General features: G+C 40.8%; 1 protein-coding gene across 8 annotated transcripts in view; it reads left to right on the top strand.

The window, feature by feature from the left end:
* Positions 1–15,773, top strand: part of LOC110834417 (uncharacterized) — a 206,668-nt gene that overhangs the window by 77,664 nt on the left and 113,231 nt on the right. The gene's annotated exons all lie outside the window — the stretch shown is intronic.

Raw genomic sequence — 15,773 nt, 5'->3', positions numbered from 1 at the left:
CCGACAGAAATATGACCCAAAGTTTATTCTGTCCCCGCAAAGCCACTCCGACGCGTAACAGTAATTAATGGTCTCTCGAGGCAAGTGGCTGAACGTCGATCGGTCTACGCGATCCCTCGGATTAGCTTCTACAGTACAACTTCGGGTTTATCGTTCCAGTATGAAAAGCAGATATTCGTTTTTAATGCGTGACTCCGGGTTTAATTCGCAAAGTTGGTTTGGTTGTTTCTTCCTCGACGAGTATTTCCCGATTAACTGTGCAGACTGCGTAAAAGAAACGCATAAATGGAACGTTCCGTCCGTATTTAACTTTTTTTTTAACTGAAAGTTGCTTGAGGATTTCGATTAGATGTGGAATCTATGATGCAAATCTGAAGTTTCCAAGTATCTTCAATTCAGCGTAATCTGTACTTAACATCTGTCACAGTTTCTTGATTTCTTGGTGGGGAAAAAGGTAAGGCCATTTTGACCGTCGTGTTTAATTTTAATCTATTGACCATCTGCGTGCTTTTTATCGAGGTAAGCTAATCTGTGTTATTCAAAAAGGCCAAACATTCGGTTTACACAATCTTTTTCGCAAGCATTCTCTAGACGAGATCAAAATGTGTTATGTACTCTCCTGTGAAGCGAGATTCAGCAATTGTCCACAGATATTCGTCTTGCATCTTCAGCGTCAACAAGCTGATTGTGGCATATCAGTATTGTTGTCATAAAACTTTACGACTCGAAATGTTGCGAGTTGTGGCGGTTGCTTGCCATAAGTTGTCGTCGCTTGTCTTGGAAATGTGGTGAGCATTTTCGCCAGTGTGACAGGTCCCATAGCCTATCCCAACAATGTCGCACAAGTCGTTGATGGTACGCCGTCGATCTTCGTGAATGGCCTGCCGAATCTTCGTAACATTTTCGGGCGTTGTGCTCGAAGATGGTCGTCCAGAACGCTCGTCATCATCGACAGAGGTTCGGCCATTTTTAAAACGTGAATGCCACACAAAAGTTTGTGCACGACCCATTGCGGACTCCCCAAATGCTTTCTTTAGCATTTCATAGGTTTCCGTAGCCGTTTTGGCGAGTCTTTGGCAAAATTTGATGCACACGCCATTCCGAAATCGCAGGAGGGTCGGTGTAATGCACTACCAAAACGCCCGTAACTAAGAAACAAATGCTAATTCGATGATGCCGGCTGGCACACTGATTCACTATGAATGTAGGCCGTACCCCCTAGCGGCAGAAGCTCGTACTACATCCGGTTCGCCCTCTATTGACACAGTCTTGAAACTTTCCGATCGCACCTCGTATACGACACACGTATTTTTCATTGTCTGCTGTAGGGAGGAGCGTTGTATTCCGGTCTTAATCACAAGATAGAGTAATTATAGTTCTTAACCAGTTAATTACCTCGGTCTTTAGGTGTTTATTATAAGAAAACGCGAAATTTTGCGACAGTATGTCACATTTTCTAAGTTACATCAGTGAAAGGATTTTATCTCGAACGTTGATGTACACGAATCACCATTATTTTCGTCTTCTTATAAGACACATGAGGAGAACAAAGGAAAATCTCAAGTCGCAAAGGGAAATGTGGTTTGAGATTTGGTATTCGGGTCACTTCACCTGCGGATGGTTAACATAAATATCGCCATGAAATGGGCAATTGCCTTTTCCCATTAATTAAACTGTTCCAGTGACGATAAATCCAGTTTCCGTTTCGTAGTCGCTGATGAAGTAATTACTATTCTACCAGGAGGAGAATAAAGACTTGTCTGATGCATATTCTGTGTAAATTGGTATCCTGTGTTTTTGTTACTTAGTTAAAAAGGAGAGCCTTTATATCAGAACCGTGGAATATGAGAGGATCTCAGGATATTCCGAGCCTCCATAAGAAAGAACAAAAGATGTAAGATGCAGAAACTTCTGTGTTAAATCTTGAAAGAGACTCGGAATATTGAAGAATTCAGAGAGTGAGACGCGGGAGGTGGGGGATCCTCCGAAACCTTGATGTTGCTGACTGACAAGGAGCAGGGTCTCAGGCAGATTAGGTCTATATTTTTGAGACACATGATACTTATGTCAGGTTGGAATGACACATTACATTTCTTACGAAGGGACAATTTAATTGTCATTAGGCGGATCAGAATTTTAAGGCGCGTGCCGTGTATTCTCTATACGTGGGCAGATGTCTCCATTCTGCGTTGTCTTTAAAGTCTTGTGACACTGTGGATTCCAGTTGTTTGCGCGTAGTGCGTTGTTTGAGTTCTATTTATTGTATAGGTACATGACATTTACGAAGTTGGTTCTATTCATGTCTTCAGGTTCATTCTGGTTTCTTATGACGTTGGGTGTTATTTAAGCCATGTTGGTGCTTTTTGTTAGGTTAGTGTCTGTCTGTCACGTGTTTTAGTCTAGATTGGCCTGCAGTTTATCATTGTCTTCATAACTGTACGTTCTGACACTCCAGAATGGCTGAACAGATTTCCGTGAAATTTGGTACGAAGGTTGTGATATTCCAAGTAAGTCCAAAATGGTATTATTAAAATTAATGCATTCGGTAATAACGAATTGAGGGTGCTTAAAGTCGAGAGGTGTGATGATGATTATTCTCGATAACGTCATAGCTGGTTATGATGTCTTCGCGCGTTACGCGAATAGTAATTCGATGATGGGTGGACTGGATTTAACGCAACATGGTATGGACATTACGCAGCTGAGGCTACTCCAGACAATTTTTTTTTAGTTTCTCGCAGTCATTAACACCATGTAAAAACTGCGAAGTCGGCGCATGGTGACGTCATTATATACCCACAATTCTCTGCGGTGACCGAAGACGTCATCATTTGTTTCTGACTTCCTGGAAACTGACAAACAGTGGTCCCGATAGGCCTACTGGTCACTGTGGTCACCCGGAGTGAACTGTCTTGTGTTTCGATCCCCGGGAAACCGCCCTTCGTCTTGCAGACAGACTCTGTCGCTGTCGCAGGCTTCGAGTGCGAACTTCCGGTACAGTTGGAAGTCTCTTACTCCTGCATCCAGTGAAGTGGTCGTATAGAGTTACGCTCTCTAGCAGCGCAGGCGGAACCAAGAGGCTGCAAATATGAACGGCGGTGTGGTCCATCATGTCCGACTTCCTTCGTACCCCGCCGATCTATGACACACGGCCTAATTGATGTCACCACGCGACTCCGATCCGTGGTTCTCTTGTACGCATATTTCTTCAGTCTTACAAGCAGTTGTCATGGGCAAGTTAAAATCAGGCAGTCAGTATGAACGGAAGCAATCGGATTCTTGTCTTTTAAGTCGTTAGTCGATCGAGCGTGTTATCCTGAGGTCCCAGTGCCCTAACACGTAGCCACAGTAACTCCAAAAACGCTTTCTTCGTCACTATCTAAGCTGACCATATTGAGTTTTCGTATCTCACGTTGTACAAGTTGAACATTTGCTACGGAATTCGTAAACTGATATGATACTAACGGATAAATTGAGACTTAAACTCTCGCAGGCAGACGAATTTAATACTCATTCAACAGCTTCCACGAAGGGACCTCCCGATGCTGTTTTGAAAATCACGAACAGAACGGAATTTAAAGAACAGTAAACTCATAGAAATTGTTTTTCTTCTGTCCTTGTTTTAGACGCCTTGAACTTTAAACAAGAAACTACGAAATTCCCATCTTTTATTTTAAAGGGAAATTATAGCCCTTAATGACCCATGTGATCTCGAATTTATGTAAGTTCGCCTGGGGACCAGCTGAGACGTTGACGGAACACAAACAGAATAGGGGACCTTCTTCCACCAGCTTCTACGTGCTGGACTAACAAATCGCCCTGAGGATGGTTGCAGTAAACACGTCTTAAACGTCGGTCAGATTCAACGGGAGTACACGGTCCTGTACCCCACAAGGCCGACATAAACTCTTTTTTTTTCTAATCTGTCTGAAAGTAGCATTGTTATATGCGATAGATCGTCCGCTACTCGAGTAACGGGTTCTGAATAATCTCTCATCTCGTGGTGAGGACTTTCGCTTGAACCTTGTACCCATTATTCAGAACGATTACATACTCCAGTTCTTTTCATAAATGTTTCTGCTTCGTTCTTCGGCCGCGTTTCTTCGTAGCCAGCGCCGGTTTCATTTTAGACTTTTACCGCCTTGGGTCCTCCACTTCTCGGTTGTCGTCCGTCTTCGTTTCTGATCCCTTACTCTCTTCTCCTACATCCACTTAACCTTCCTTGTTCTCTCGGGAAAGAGTTTTCGAATCACGTAGATGTAATTGTTCTTTTCATGTCTGATTGAGGAAATTTATTATTTCCTTTTCCTTCTCTCCTTGCCCTTAATATATTCTGTTCCTCTTTCCAATTTCTTTGTTTCTGTCTCTTGAATGTGTCATTCCGTTTTTCTTGAACGAAGTATAATTCTTTCTTTCTTGAGTAAAAATTTCCTTGGATATTATCCATCGTCTAGTAAAATATAAAATATAAAACGTAAAACGACGTTTCGGAGATGGGACTCTATCTCCGTCTTCAGGTTCCTACTCAGTTGGGCCCACTAGATAGAGCTAATCCCTATCTCCGGATCTCCCTATCTTCCTCCGGAGATAGGGATTAGCTCTATCTAGTGGGCCCAACTGTGTAGGAACCTGAAGACGGAGATAGAGTCCCATCTCCGAAACGTCGTTTTACGTTTTATATTTTACTAGACGATGGATAATATCCAAGGAAATTTTTACTCAATTGACTCTTCACCATCGTCAAGAAGTTTTAGATCTTTCTTTCTTGTTATTAATGTCAATTTTAAAATCTTACGTTCCTATTCAAGCATTTATGTCTCGTCCCCAATACTTCAGAGGGGCGTCTTCTTCTTAGTTTTATAGCCTTATTATTTTTCTTGTAGACTACGTATTCATTGGTCTCTGTTCCAACCAGTTTTTGGAATAGGTAGACGTCACATCGAATCCTTGTGCAACGGGTAAAAATTCCTTATTTGTTTGTCTGTTTTACGTAAGGCCTTTTATTTTGATTGTACACCGCCTTGTTATACGTATCCTATTTGGTTTCGTTGTTAACATGCGCTGATGTACAGTCACGTCGTGTTAAGAGGTGCGATCGGAAAGTTTCTAAACTGCGCCTATAAAAACCCGTACACTTATCTCAGGTATTAAATTCATCCATCAGCCTCGAAGTAGTTCCCCTGGGAGTGAACACAACGATCCCAGCGCCGCTGTCAAGCCTGGAAGCATCCCTGGAAATCTTTCTTTGTCAGCCTGTCAAGCACCATCTGCGATTCTGCCTGAATCTCTTCTATCGTCTCAAATCTCCTTCCCTTTAGCTGAATTTTCATCTTTGGGAAGAGGAAGAAGTCACACGGAGCTTAGAAAGGAAGTTGGGGTCGGTTCTTGCAAGATCTTTGAGCTCCTGACAAACGAGAAGTCGATTCTGCTTCTGGTCCTCAGACAGGATGCGTCGCATGTGGAGTTCTTCCTTTAGAATCAGCTGACAGGTCCCATAGCCTATCCCAACAATGTCGCACAAGTCGTTGATGGTACGACGTCGATCTTCGTGAATGGCCTGCCGAATCTTCGTAACATTTTCGGGCGTTGTGCTCGAAGATGGTCGTCCAGAACGCTCGTTCTACATCCGGTTTGCCCTCTATTGACACAGTCTGTAAACTTTCCGATCGCACCTCGTATAGTTAAACCCACACGTCAGAGACCGATTTTAATATTTTATCATTTTCTGGAATATATTTTATTGTATTCGCTGTTCCCTGTATATCCAGGTGTGTGAATGCATACGCGTGTATTTGAACAAGGCGTTGGTGAGTAGCGGATTATTGAATGTTGTGAAATTCCTAATTGTTCCATGTTCTGAGTTCGTATTTGATATCCGTGTGCACCCGCGTTGTGTGCGACGTGGAAAATTACGATCTGTGTATTATCGAAACCCCCTCTTATTATAAAGTGGCCGTTATGGATTAAGTTCTCACAGAATTCTTATGTTGACAAGTCCCTCCTAAGATGTGTACAAAGCTTATACAAGTTTTCGGTCTTACCGTAAAAATCAATTCAGTGAACGAGGGATAAGAATCTATTATCCTCTTCTGTTAATAATTTACAAGGATTGCCAATTCCTGTATCTGCTGTTTCGTCTGTTGGCACGCCTGTATTGATAGTATATTTCGGCAATTCGCGGCTTCCCCTGTTGGTATTTCCGCTTGGCGTAAAGTGGTGATCCGAACGGACGGACAGACATCGACATACTGAAACACACGACGTAGTTACTTAATCGGCGTGTGGAAGTCCAACCCCTCTCATTATTATCTTCAGAAGATCATCGTTTGCGTTAAAATCATATTCATATACACTCATATACGACGCTCATATTCACGTGACATATTTTAGGTCAGCTCGCAGACACGTGACGGACGGAAAATTGTTTGTGTGACGTAGGTTTCAAAGACGATGTGTCGAAAAATGTCGACAAACCATGCGACACAGAATGTACCCTAAATATTTACAATTCTGAATATTTTAATATTATTCTTAGGCAGGATAAGGCATGTTTAACTTAAGTGCAATAGACTTGCTTTCGACATCTGGCTAGTTGTTTAAACATACAAATTCTGAGATTATTTTGGTTACACCATAGGACATTGGAATGCTTTTATCTTAGCTTTAAATATTTCTGTACACCTCCTAAATACGTAAATTTACTGATTATGATATTAATTGTATAAACGCCGATTGAAAATAATGTTAAGGTCTGTACCCATGTTAATGGAAATACCAGAAGTTTTTTCTGAACTAGTTTGCCCTGGACACAACTAGAAACTCCTGTCGCTGTTAGGAATTTTTTAATTTCCTAGGCCGAACGCTAACCTAACTTAACCTAACCAACGTCAAGTCAGGTAAGGTTACGTTCGGCTTAGGACATTTAAAAAAATTTCTAACAGCAAGAAGAATTTCTAGTTGTGCCTAGGACAAACTAGTTCAGAGGTATTTATTGAACATTTAAAGGTGAAATACTGTTAATCAGTTGTAATAACAACATATCTAGAAATCTATGTTCTATTAAGGAGTACTTTAAGACGGTCGACAGACTTGCAGTTGTTATTTGCTACGCTAGAGCTTAAAGACTAATATTTTATTGCATCCACTTGAAACATTTGAATCACTTTTTAATAACAACATTACATGAAGTGCGTGTTTTGTTGTGAAATATTTTATGACAGCGAATTTTATATATTAGTACGAATTACATGCGATGTTTATGTGTAAAATGGAATGTTTTAATAACATTCAATTATTGGAATTGCGGCATTTTGTTTGGCCCCAAACAGCCACTTTTGCCATCGGTTGTGCTCGTTTTCCAGAATCCTCTTCATGTGGTACCTGCAGAGTGGCCGTCGAGGTCGCTGAAGTTCGCATATTTGTGAATATAGTACCAGAACAAAAGAAATATTTGTTTAAAAACTTTCACTGAACGCAGTTCGACGTACGTTTTAATTCGGGCGATTAATCAAAAGTCTCAATGCCTTTGTCGTACAAGTAGACCCGAAAAATATCTTAAGGATTCGTGGCCTAAATGTTTATTTTGAATAAGATACTTCTGCAGGTAGGAGCGTGAATTACTGGCGAATTACTCGCGCATGCACGTACCGTGTTTTACACATTACATTTATGTATTAGTTTGTAATATGCACGGAAAGGACGTGTAGGTCACCCGTTTGGAACTTTGGTGTTCTCCGAACTATCAATTTTCCGATAAGCAAGTTAATCGCTATAGAAATAGGAAGACAGTAGTCGAAACTTTTGTTTGTGCATTTTTGTGATAATAGTGGATTTATCGTAAATTGGACTGCATCTCGCTTCAGTTCCTTTGTGAATAAGAAGATAAATGTGAGAGATATAGAGTTAATTTGTAAATCGTAAGCTGAAGAGATACGCTTAAGGGTTTTACATCGTCTGCTTTGTGTTTTAGTATGGACGATGTTGATGGTAAACGTTTACGTATTGTGCGTATGATGTGTATTCCTTGATGTCAGCTAGGAGCGTTCGGAATGCAAAAGACGCATGTCAGTGCTGTAGAAATTAAGAACGTTACTCGCCTTTCCTTAATTGAAGAATGGAGCACGATTTAGTGTCGTGTAAATGATGATTCTTTTTATAAATTATCACCAACCAACATTTATTTTTATACATTAATGACACTTTATTTTTACTTTCATCCGCCTAATCTAGTGTCATTGAAATGAGATGTTGAATTTTACGCTCTCTGTAAGATTGTACGTTGTGTTCACTCCCAGGGGAACTACTTCGAGGGTGATGGATGAATTTAATACCTGAGATAAGTGTACGGGTTTTTATAGGCGCAGTCTTGAAACTTTCCGATCGCACCTCGTAGGTGTTTGTGCGCGATATTGTCTGTAGAAAGTTACCTCTTATAGATATTTCAGTTGACTGTATCAACTGCTGAATGTATATGGCATTAAAATAGGTGTGACGCGATGAGGAATGTTGAATTTGATACAAACACTTGTATGCAGGGCTGTTTAGTCGGAGTCGGTAAAAAAAAAAGTACCGACTCCAACCTTGACACTTATTTATGTTAAATGCACGGAGTGTGTCAAGATTCATTATATTGCCATTATTCATAATTTAAATTCTTAAGGAATATTATAGTGATATGATATGAAACGTATATTCCGTACGAGTTAGTTTTCACGCTCAGGTAGACCGGCTGGCAGTCTGTGGACTGAAAGCCACATAGACTGGCACTGCCCCTCCCTCGTCACTTTCTGCGCTGTCAGCACTGAAAGCGTCTCCTTCTTCATTCTCTGTGTTCATGCATTTTGTGTGTATCGTGCCACCAGCGATTCTTACCACGAGAATACGAGACTATCCTTCTAGACGTCCTACCGCGTTTTCAAAAATACTTTATTCTGTCCTACTGTTCTCCAATAACGCATGTAACAGCAGGTGGGTATCTGTTTTCTTTGAATTCTTCGGTAACATTAAACGTTGTGGTTATATTTGTTGAATTGTGGATTTCCTCAGTCACTACAAAGATAGAAACAGGTTCCAGAGAGAGAGGAATTGTCTTTTTATCGTGGGTTTCTGCAGTTCTTTGTGTCCCCGTGGGGTTTAGGTTCAACTTGAGAATGATATAACAACACCTGTTAATCCGCGCTTTGCGTAGTAAACTCAAAAGCAATGTTACTACGAGCTGTGTTGTGCAGTCTGTCACTCCAAAGGAGGGCGCTGTAAAAGCCATTATGTTTTCTTGAGTGGCTCGAAACAGCACCAGCGCGGTAACCTTACCTAACCTAACCCTGTCGCATCAATTATCAGTAACCGGAATTAACATCGTGAAGTGGCGGGGAAGTAATTTGAGGGGGAGAATGGGGTATTCAGTTGCTGGAGAATGCGCTTTATTGTTCGCTTTACACAGTAATTTTAAGCGAGAAATCTATTGAGTTAACAGATGATGTGGATGTTGCATGGCTCCGCCAATCTGTTAGTTTCGCCTTCGAAAGTACTTGGGCGATAACGTTCCTCCACACTAAAGCGTCTGAATTTAATTGTATTTCGTATCGATTCGATATAATCTCTGTTTCCCGTGGAGCTCAAATAAATTGTGCTTGTATATATATATTCCCCCTTCAAAATCAGGTCGTTGTGTAAAATTCATGGTATACCGAAAGTGTTGCTGGAATGCAATTTATACTTTAAACGTGTGTCAACGTATGAACGTTGTAATAATACGAGGTGCGATCAGAAAGTTTCAAGACTGCGCCTATAAAAACCCGTACACTTATCTCAGGTATTAAATTCATCCATCACCCTCGAAGTAGTTCCCCTGGGAGTGAACACAACGATCCCAGCGCCGCTGCCAAGCCTGGAAGCATCCCTGGAAATCTTTCTTTGTCAGCCTGTCAAGCACCATCTGCGATTCTGCCTGAATCTCTTCTATCGTCTTAAATCTCCTTCCCTTTAGCTGAATTTTCATCTTTGGGAAGAGGAAGAAGTCAATCTAAATGCGGCGAATAAGGAGGGTGCGGGATGACGGCCATGGTGTTTGAGGCCAAAAACTGCCGAACTTTGAGGGCGTTGTGCTCGAAGATGGTCGTCCAGAACGCTCGTCATCATCGACAGAGGTTCGGCCATTTTTAAAACGTGAATGCCACACAAAAGTTTGTGCACGACCCATTGCGGACTCCCCAAATGCTTGCTTTAACATTTCATAGGTTTCCGTAGCCGTTTTGGCGAGTCTTTGGCAAAATTTGATGCACACGCCATTCCGAAATCGCAGGAGGGTCGGTGTAATGCACTACCAAAACGCCCGTAACTAAGAAACAAATGCTAATTCGATGATGCCGGTTGGCACACTGATTCACTATGAATGTAGGCCCAACCCCCTAGCGGCAGAAGCTCGTACTACATCCGGTTCGCCCTCTATTGACACAGTCTTGAAACTTTCTGATCGCACCTCGTACGATATAATTTATCTGTGATATCGTTTGATTTGCAGTACTGAGTTGAAGTATGCTTTCATAGAAATGAAATACTTGGACGTGCGTTGCCCAGTCTTGATTCCGATATTTTTCCACCCCTGCTATAACAGGTTTTGACTCCATTTATCTTTTCTTCGGTGTCCCGAGTTCTCAACTCGCCTTGTTCTGTCGCCCAGCGTCCAATAAACTGGTTGCCGTCGCATATCAAACAATCCCCGTATATTAGATAATCCGTGATCGCCCAGTACTGCCGTCTGAGATGTGTTTCAGTTAAATGGCAATTTTGATTTTCCCCACCTCTTGATTAATGTCCTGTCACGCGTCATTATGTTCAGTTGTTATCAACAGCTTACTGACCGTTTGGAAGGGGGGGGTTCCTATTCATCGGTTCCAGCTTTGTGCCGTGTTCAATGATACACTAATTGACTGCCCTGCAGATCCATTCTTCTGATTGTTGTAATGTCCGTGTTGATTTGCATCATTGTTGTCTCTGATGCTGCCCCATTGTGAATCCAAATATTACCATGGTAATTCTATTACTGATGCACTTATAACGTGTATTTATTGCTACTGTTACAGAAATCATTATTGATAAACCGTCGCGGTGTATGAGCCAAGTGTTCGTAACAAGACCAACTGGACCGATTATTTGAATGGATAAACTGTAATTAGCCTGTAGTCATTACGGCCTGCACGGTCTAACGCTCCTATAATGTCTGAAAACACAGCTGGATCAAATTTTGGAACTGCTGTGTTCTCATTTATGTGAATTTATTTAGATTACTCACAACGTGAACTTAATAACCAGTTGTTAATTTTGGTATATGGCAAGTCATGTGGGGCATATCAAACCAGTCCGTTGGATGCCCCCAAAAAAGTTGTTTGTTTCCAGCTCAAAAGTAGGTTTATCTATCTGGATCGTTTTGACCTTCGATTCCGTCTTCTACGCTCCAGAGACTCTGGACTTTTCCATTATAGACCTTCGTTTTCTATTTCTTGCATTGTACTGGAAGACCCCAAGTCTCGTCGCAAGTTCTGGGTTTGTTTCCCCCCCCCCCTCTACAAATGCGTTAATAGAAAAGTTGTACTCAAATGTTTGTTCATTTTCTTTTATCCTCTTGCCTGTGACCGATAAAACGATTCCTGGATAAAACACCAAAGAAGATAACTTCATTTATACCACTTTCCACACAAATTACATTTTCTGTTATGTGATAATTGTGCACAAAGTTACCGATTTTGTTTTTTATTGGGCTTAAAATCCATCCGGGCTATTTAATATGTAGATGTGGCTTAAGTAGAGAAATAGTTTACTAAATGAAGCTTTAATCCAGATTAATGGGAACATCAAACCAAACAAGATACGTTAAAGATACAGGATATTTTAAGTTTACAAAAGGAACAGAGGAAATTAATTACTGTGTCAGATGAAGACAGCCATCTTCAGACTTATTTTTTATTTTTTATTTGTAGTGTTCTGTCTGACGACAGGTCCATATGAACAGGATCCTTCCATCCTTTTCTCGGACTGGGACCTGTTCATATACGTTCTTGGCAGATGATCCAGAAGTGGTTTGCCATTGCCTTCTTCTGTGTGTGAATGGAGTAATTGTTGGGATGCCACGGAGAAACCGGGGAAGCCCCCGGAGGAAAACTCCGTGTTGCCTAGACCACGGCCTTGCCCAACACAAGTTATAAATTCGGGCACCGCCGGGAATCGAACCCGAGACTCCAGGATTACAAGGACAGCGTTCTAACCGCTAGACCACCGTGGCAGATCTTCAGACTTACCGCCATGAAAACCTCAAATCTTACATGTCAGATGCATCTTCATTGCGGGTATTACCGTAGAAAGAATGGTCTTTTAAAGTTGGCTACATGCATTTTTAATCTTACGTTGATATTCCGGAACGAGCAAGGTGAATTATGTGAATATAATTATTCCCTTCCACAGTTAAGTGTTTCTGGTAGAACGAAGAAGAACGTGATCGCAAGAACATGTATCAATGACCGGAAGCTAAGAATTAGCAACATTAAACTGATAACAACATCCACTTCGAAGACTGAGGCACTTCGTTTGTGGACGATAATAAAAAGATCTTAGTACAAATATGTTAGGAGAATTTAAATTGTATTATGTAACTGCTGAGCGAAACGTCTAGCTGTGTGTCTCTTAACAGCAAGGAACGTTTGGTCAAATTATCCGTCCTGCTTTGTGGGGCGTTAATTGGAATTTGGTATGGACATCGAGCCCTGTTTCTACACGCCCTGTTCCAAGTTCCTGCTGTGTCAATTCTTAGATATCACTTGAATAGTATGAAGAAGCCTGTCTTCTTGATGCTGCACCTAGTATCTGGTATAAATTTACCGACGTTTCGGGGGTGCTTGCTTCCACTCGTCACCAGTAAGCTCCTCTGAAATTTCGGTCACTTCGTATAAGATATAAAGCCCAGTGTTCAGAAGACAGTCACTTGCATATTTATCGCGTGTAAGTAATTACAAACGTGGCGACGGTGATAATCTTTGCGCCTGAACTTAAAAGACTGAATCTGTTGTAGAATGTAGACGTAGCGCATTCTTTATTGCATATTTTCATATTTTTTGAGCAAAGACTACGATGTGTCTGTTTTTTCGTCCCTGGATTATTCGCTATTATAACTTCTGAGATATTTTATGACGTCTCTGTGAAAATATCTAGAAATACAACCACAAATTACGTCATATTAATCTGTAGCGTCCACACGCGGACTGGGAACGGCCGAGGCGTGTGTAGCATAGTCACAGCCTCTTGATACATATATCAGCGTTTCGTATTCGTGGAAGTAGACCGCTTTAACGTCTTTGTGCTCTTAATGATGCTAATAAACGTAGGAGGAGAGGTACAAATCACAGAGCCGGTCTGGAGCTAAGTTGCTTCTTAATTCACCACACTAATCTTCTACCCCAAGCGTCATCACTCGTTCCCTTTAACGATCTCCTTTTAGGTCTTTTGTCGGGTTTTTTTTTTTCCATTTATACGCATCCGAAAATAAATCGCTTAGAAATATAATTTGCCCCAGAATGGATTAACTAAATAAGGAATACATTATTTACCACGTGTAACGACAGAGGCTTTACCGTAGACCAACAACGAAAAACCACAAGTAAGACTTCAGCCAGTGGGCATTATGCTGGTGTAGATGACTCAATTTAGATAATAAACCAACTATTGTGCAATATATACCACGTTCAGTGTGGTATTACATAAAGTGTGGTCTTATAAAATATGTTTTTTATGCACAGTGCTTTATGATTTATGAATTGTAAGATTAATGGACTGAATTAATATGTTCCGCCACTGATGATGACCTCATGAGGTCGAAACGCGTTTCGCACAAAGTGTTTTTAAAGTGTAAACATTTTTTCAAATCTAAAACTTCTTGACGATGGTGAAGAATCAATTGAATAAAAATTTCCTTGGATATTATATGGTCCGGAGATAGGGATTAGCTCTATCTAGTGGGCCCAACTGTGTAGGAACCTGAAGACGGAGATAGAGTCCCATCTCCGAAACGTCGTTTTACGTATTATATTTACTAGACGATGGATAATATCCAAGGAAATTTTTATTCAGTAAACAGTTTTGTTTGTATGCATAATTTTATATTTTGGATAACGGCAAAAGACCTGAAGAATCAGTTATCTTGTTAATATCACTGTAAATTAATTAAACTAAAAGTGAAAGTTACTCAGAAATGAGACACGACACCTGGACTTGTAATGGGGACGATCATAAGGAACTGTTAGAGGAGTAGCTGTAAGAATTTGTGAGAAATATTAACAACATTTTAGGTTCAGTGTACGTGTCGTATTTAAAGTAAAGGACCATATTTAATGTTTGAGAAAGACAGGGGTTATTAAAAGTTGTTGGTGCTTCAAGAGGGAGAAGACGGCAAAGGAAAGCTAAATGAGTATAATTTAATTCACAGTCTTACAGCGAATGGCAGGAATGTACGGGAAATGCAGTCTTGTAAACTGTTCAGAAATATTCCTAAAAACTTGCATACCGTGTAGTTTCGAATTTGTATGTATAAAAACACGTATAGAAAAATAACATGTTTGCCAACCTAAAATGTCACACGATTCATAATTTACTTTCAGGTCAAGACGGACAGGATCTGTCATTAATTATTCAAAAGCAAATAATAAATGGAGACAGTGGTAAAAGACACGAGAATGAAAAGCGGAAAACTTATACAAATTGTGATTAATCTGTAATAATTTTAAAACGCGATATATATTTCTTAAAGGAAATAACGTATAAATGCTGTGTGTGCGTTAAACTAAGACATTTCTGTCAGATAGAAGAAGAAGAAATATAAGATGGTATGAAAACGAACTGATAAATCATAAAGAGACTTCGGTAAATAAAAGCGAAGCGAGAAATGTGACAGAGTTTACGAAAAGGGTGGAAAATTAAGCCTAAACGAAAAGAAAATATCGAAGTTGTATGAACAACATTCTAAGAATCAGAGAGGCACTGAGGACGTAAACGAGGCTTAAAAGAGTCTGCAAGTCAAAGATTTATAAGGCGACGCGCATGGCGACAGGAAAGAAAGTTACAAGAAACACGCGTGCAGGAGAAAGTCCCGGCCTAAATAAATTATACTAGAATCAAAGAGAAGTCGGGCTTTTATAGAGACCTACGTCGCAGCCGGAATCAGAACTCTGCACACGTGAACAAGTACTGAGGAAGATGAAGTTGATCCCATAATTAAATAAACGTGAAAGAACACTGCCAAAGTTTTTATTATTTGTGAATAAACTATGGAAGAGCCATATTTCAGGACTTTACGGCGCCAAGTCCGAAGATGGCCGTCTTCTGGGATGTTGCGCCGTGTAGCCTCACAGAAATTGGCCGACATTTCGGAGGTCATTGCTGCCTCCGTCATCATGATTCATCTCCCTGATGATAGAGGCATCAAGGACCTCTGAAACGCTGGTAAACTACACGGCGCTACAGCCGTCTTCGGACTTAAATCATTCCCATATCTTCGTCTCGGCCTCTTTGTTATTTCTGGCTGAAACCTTGTAAGCGTTTCACACCTCTGTCATGAGTGTTACGTGTTCCTTGCATCTCGCCCTCCTTAATTCGGGCACCCTAATCGTTCGGTTAATTGTATAAATTATGAAGTTTCTTGTTAATGGGACTGTTTTCAACTTGATGCTAACCGCAATGCCCCTCTTGCACGCAGACGTCCTCTTCGGTCAGTCTGCTCTGGACACTAAATG

Source organism: Zootermopsis nevadensis, unplaced genomic scaffold (assembly GCF_977971745.1).
Source record: "Zootermopsis nevadensis isolate Lab colony 2312 unplaced genomic scaffold, Znev_1.0 Znev_ptg000013l, whole genome shotgun sequence".
NCBI classification, from domain to species: domain Eukaryota; kingdom Metazoa; phylum Arthropoda; class Insecta; order Blattodea; family Termopsidae; genus Zootermopsis; species Zootermopsis nevadensis.
Note: the sequence above shows the minus strand (reverse complement) of the source record. Positions and strands in the feature narration are given on the sequence as shown.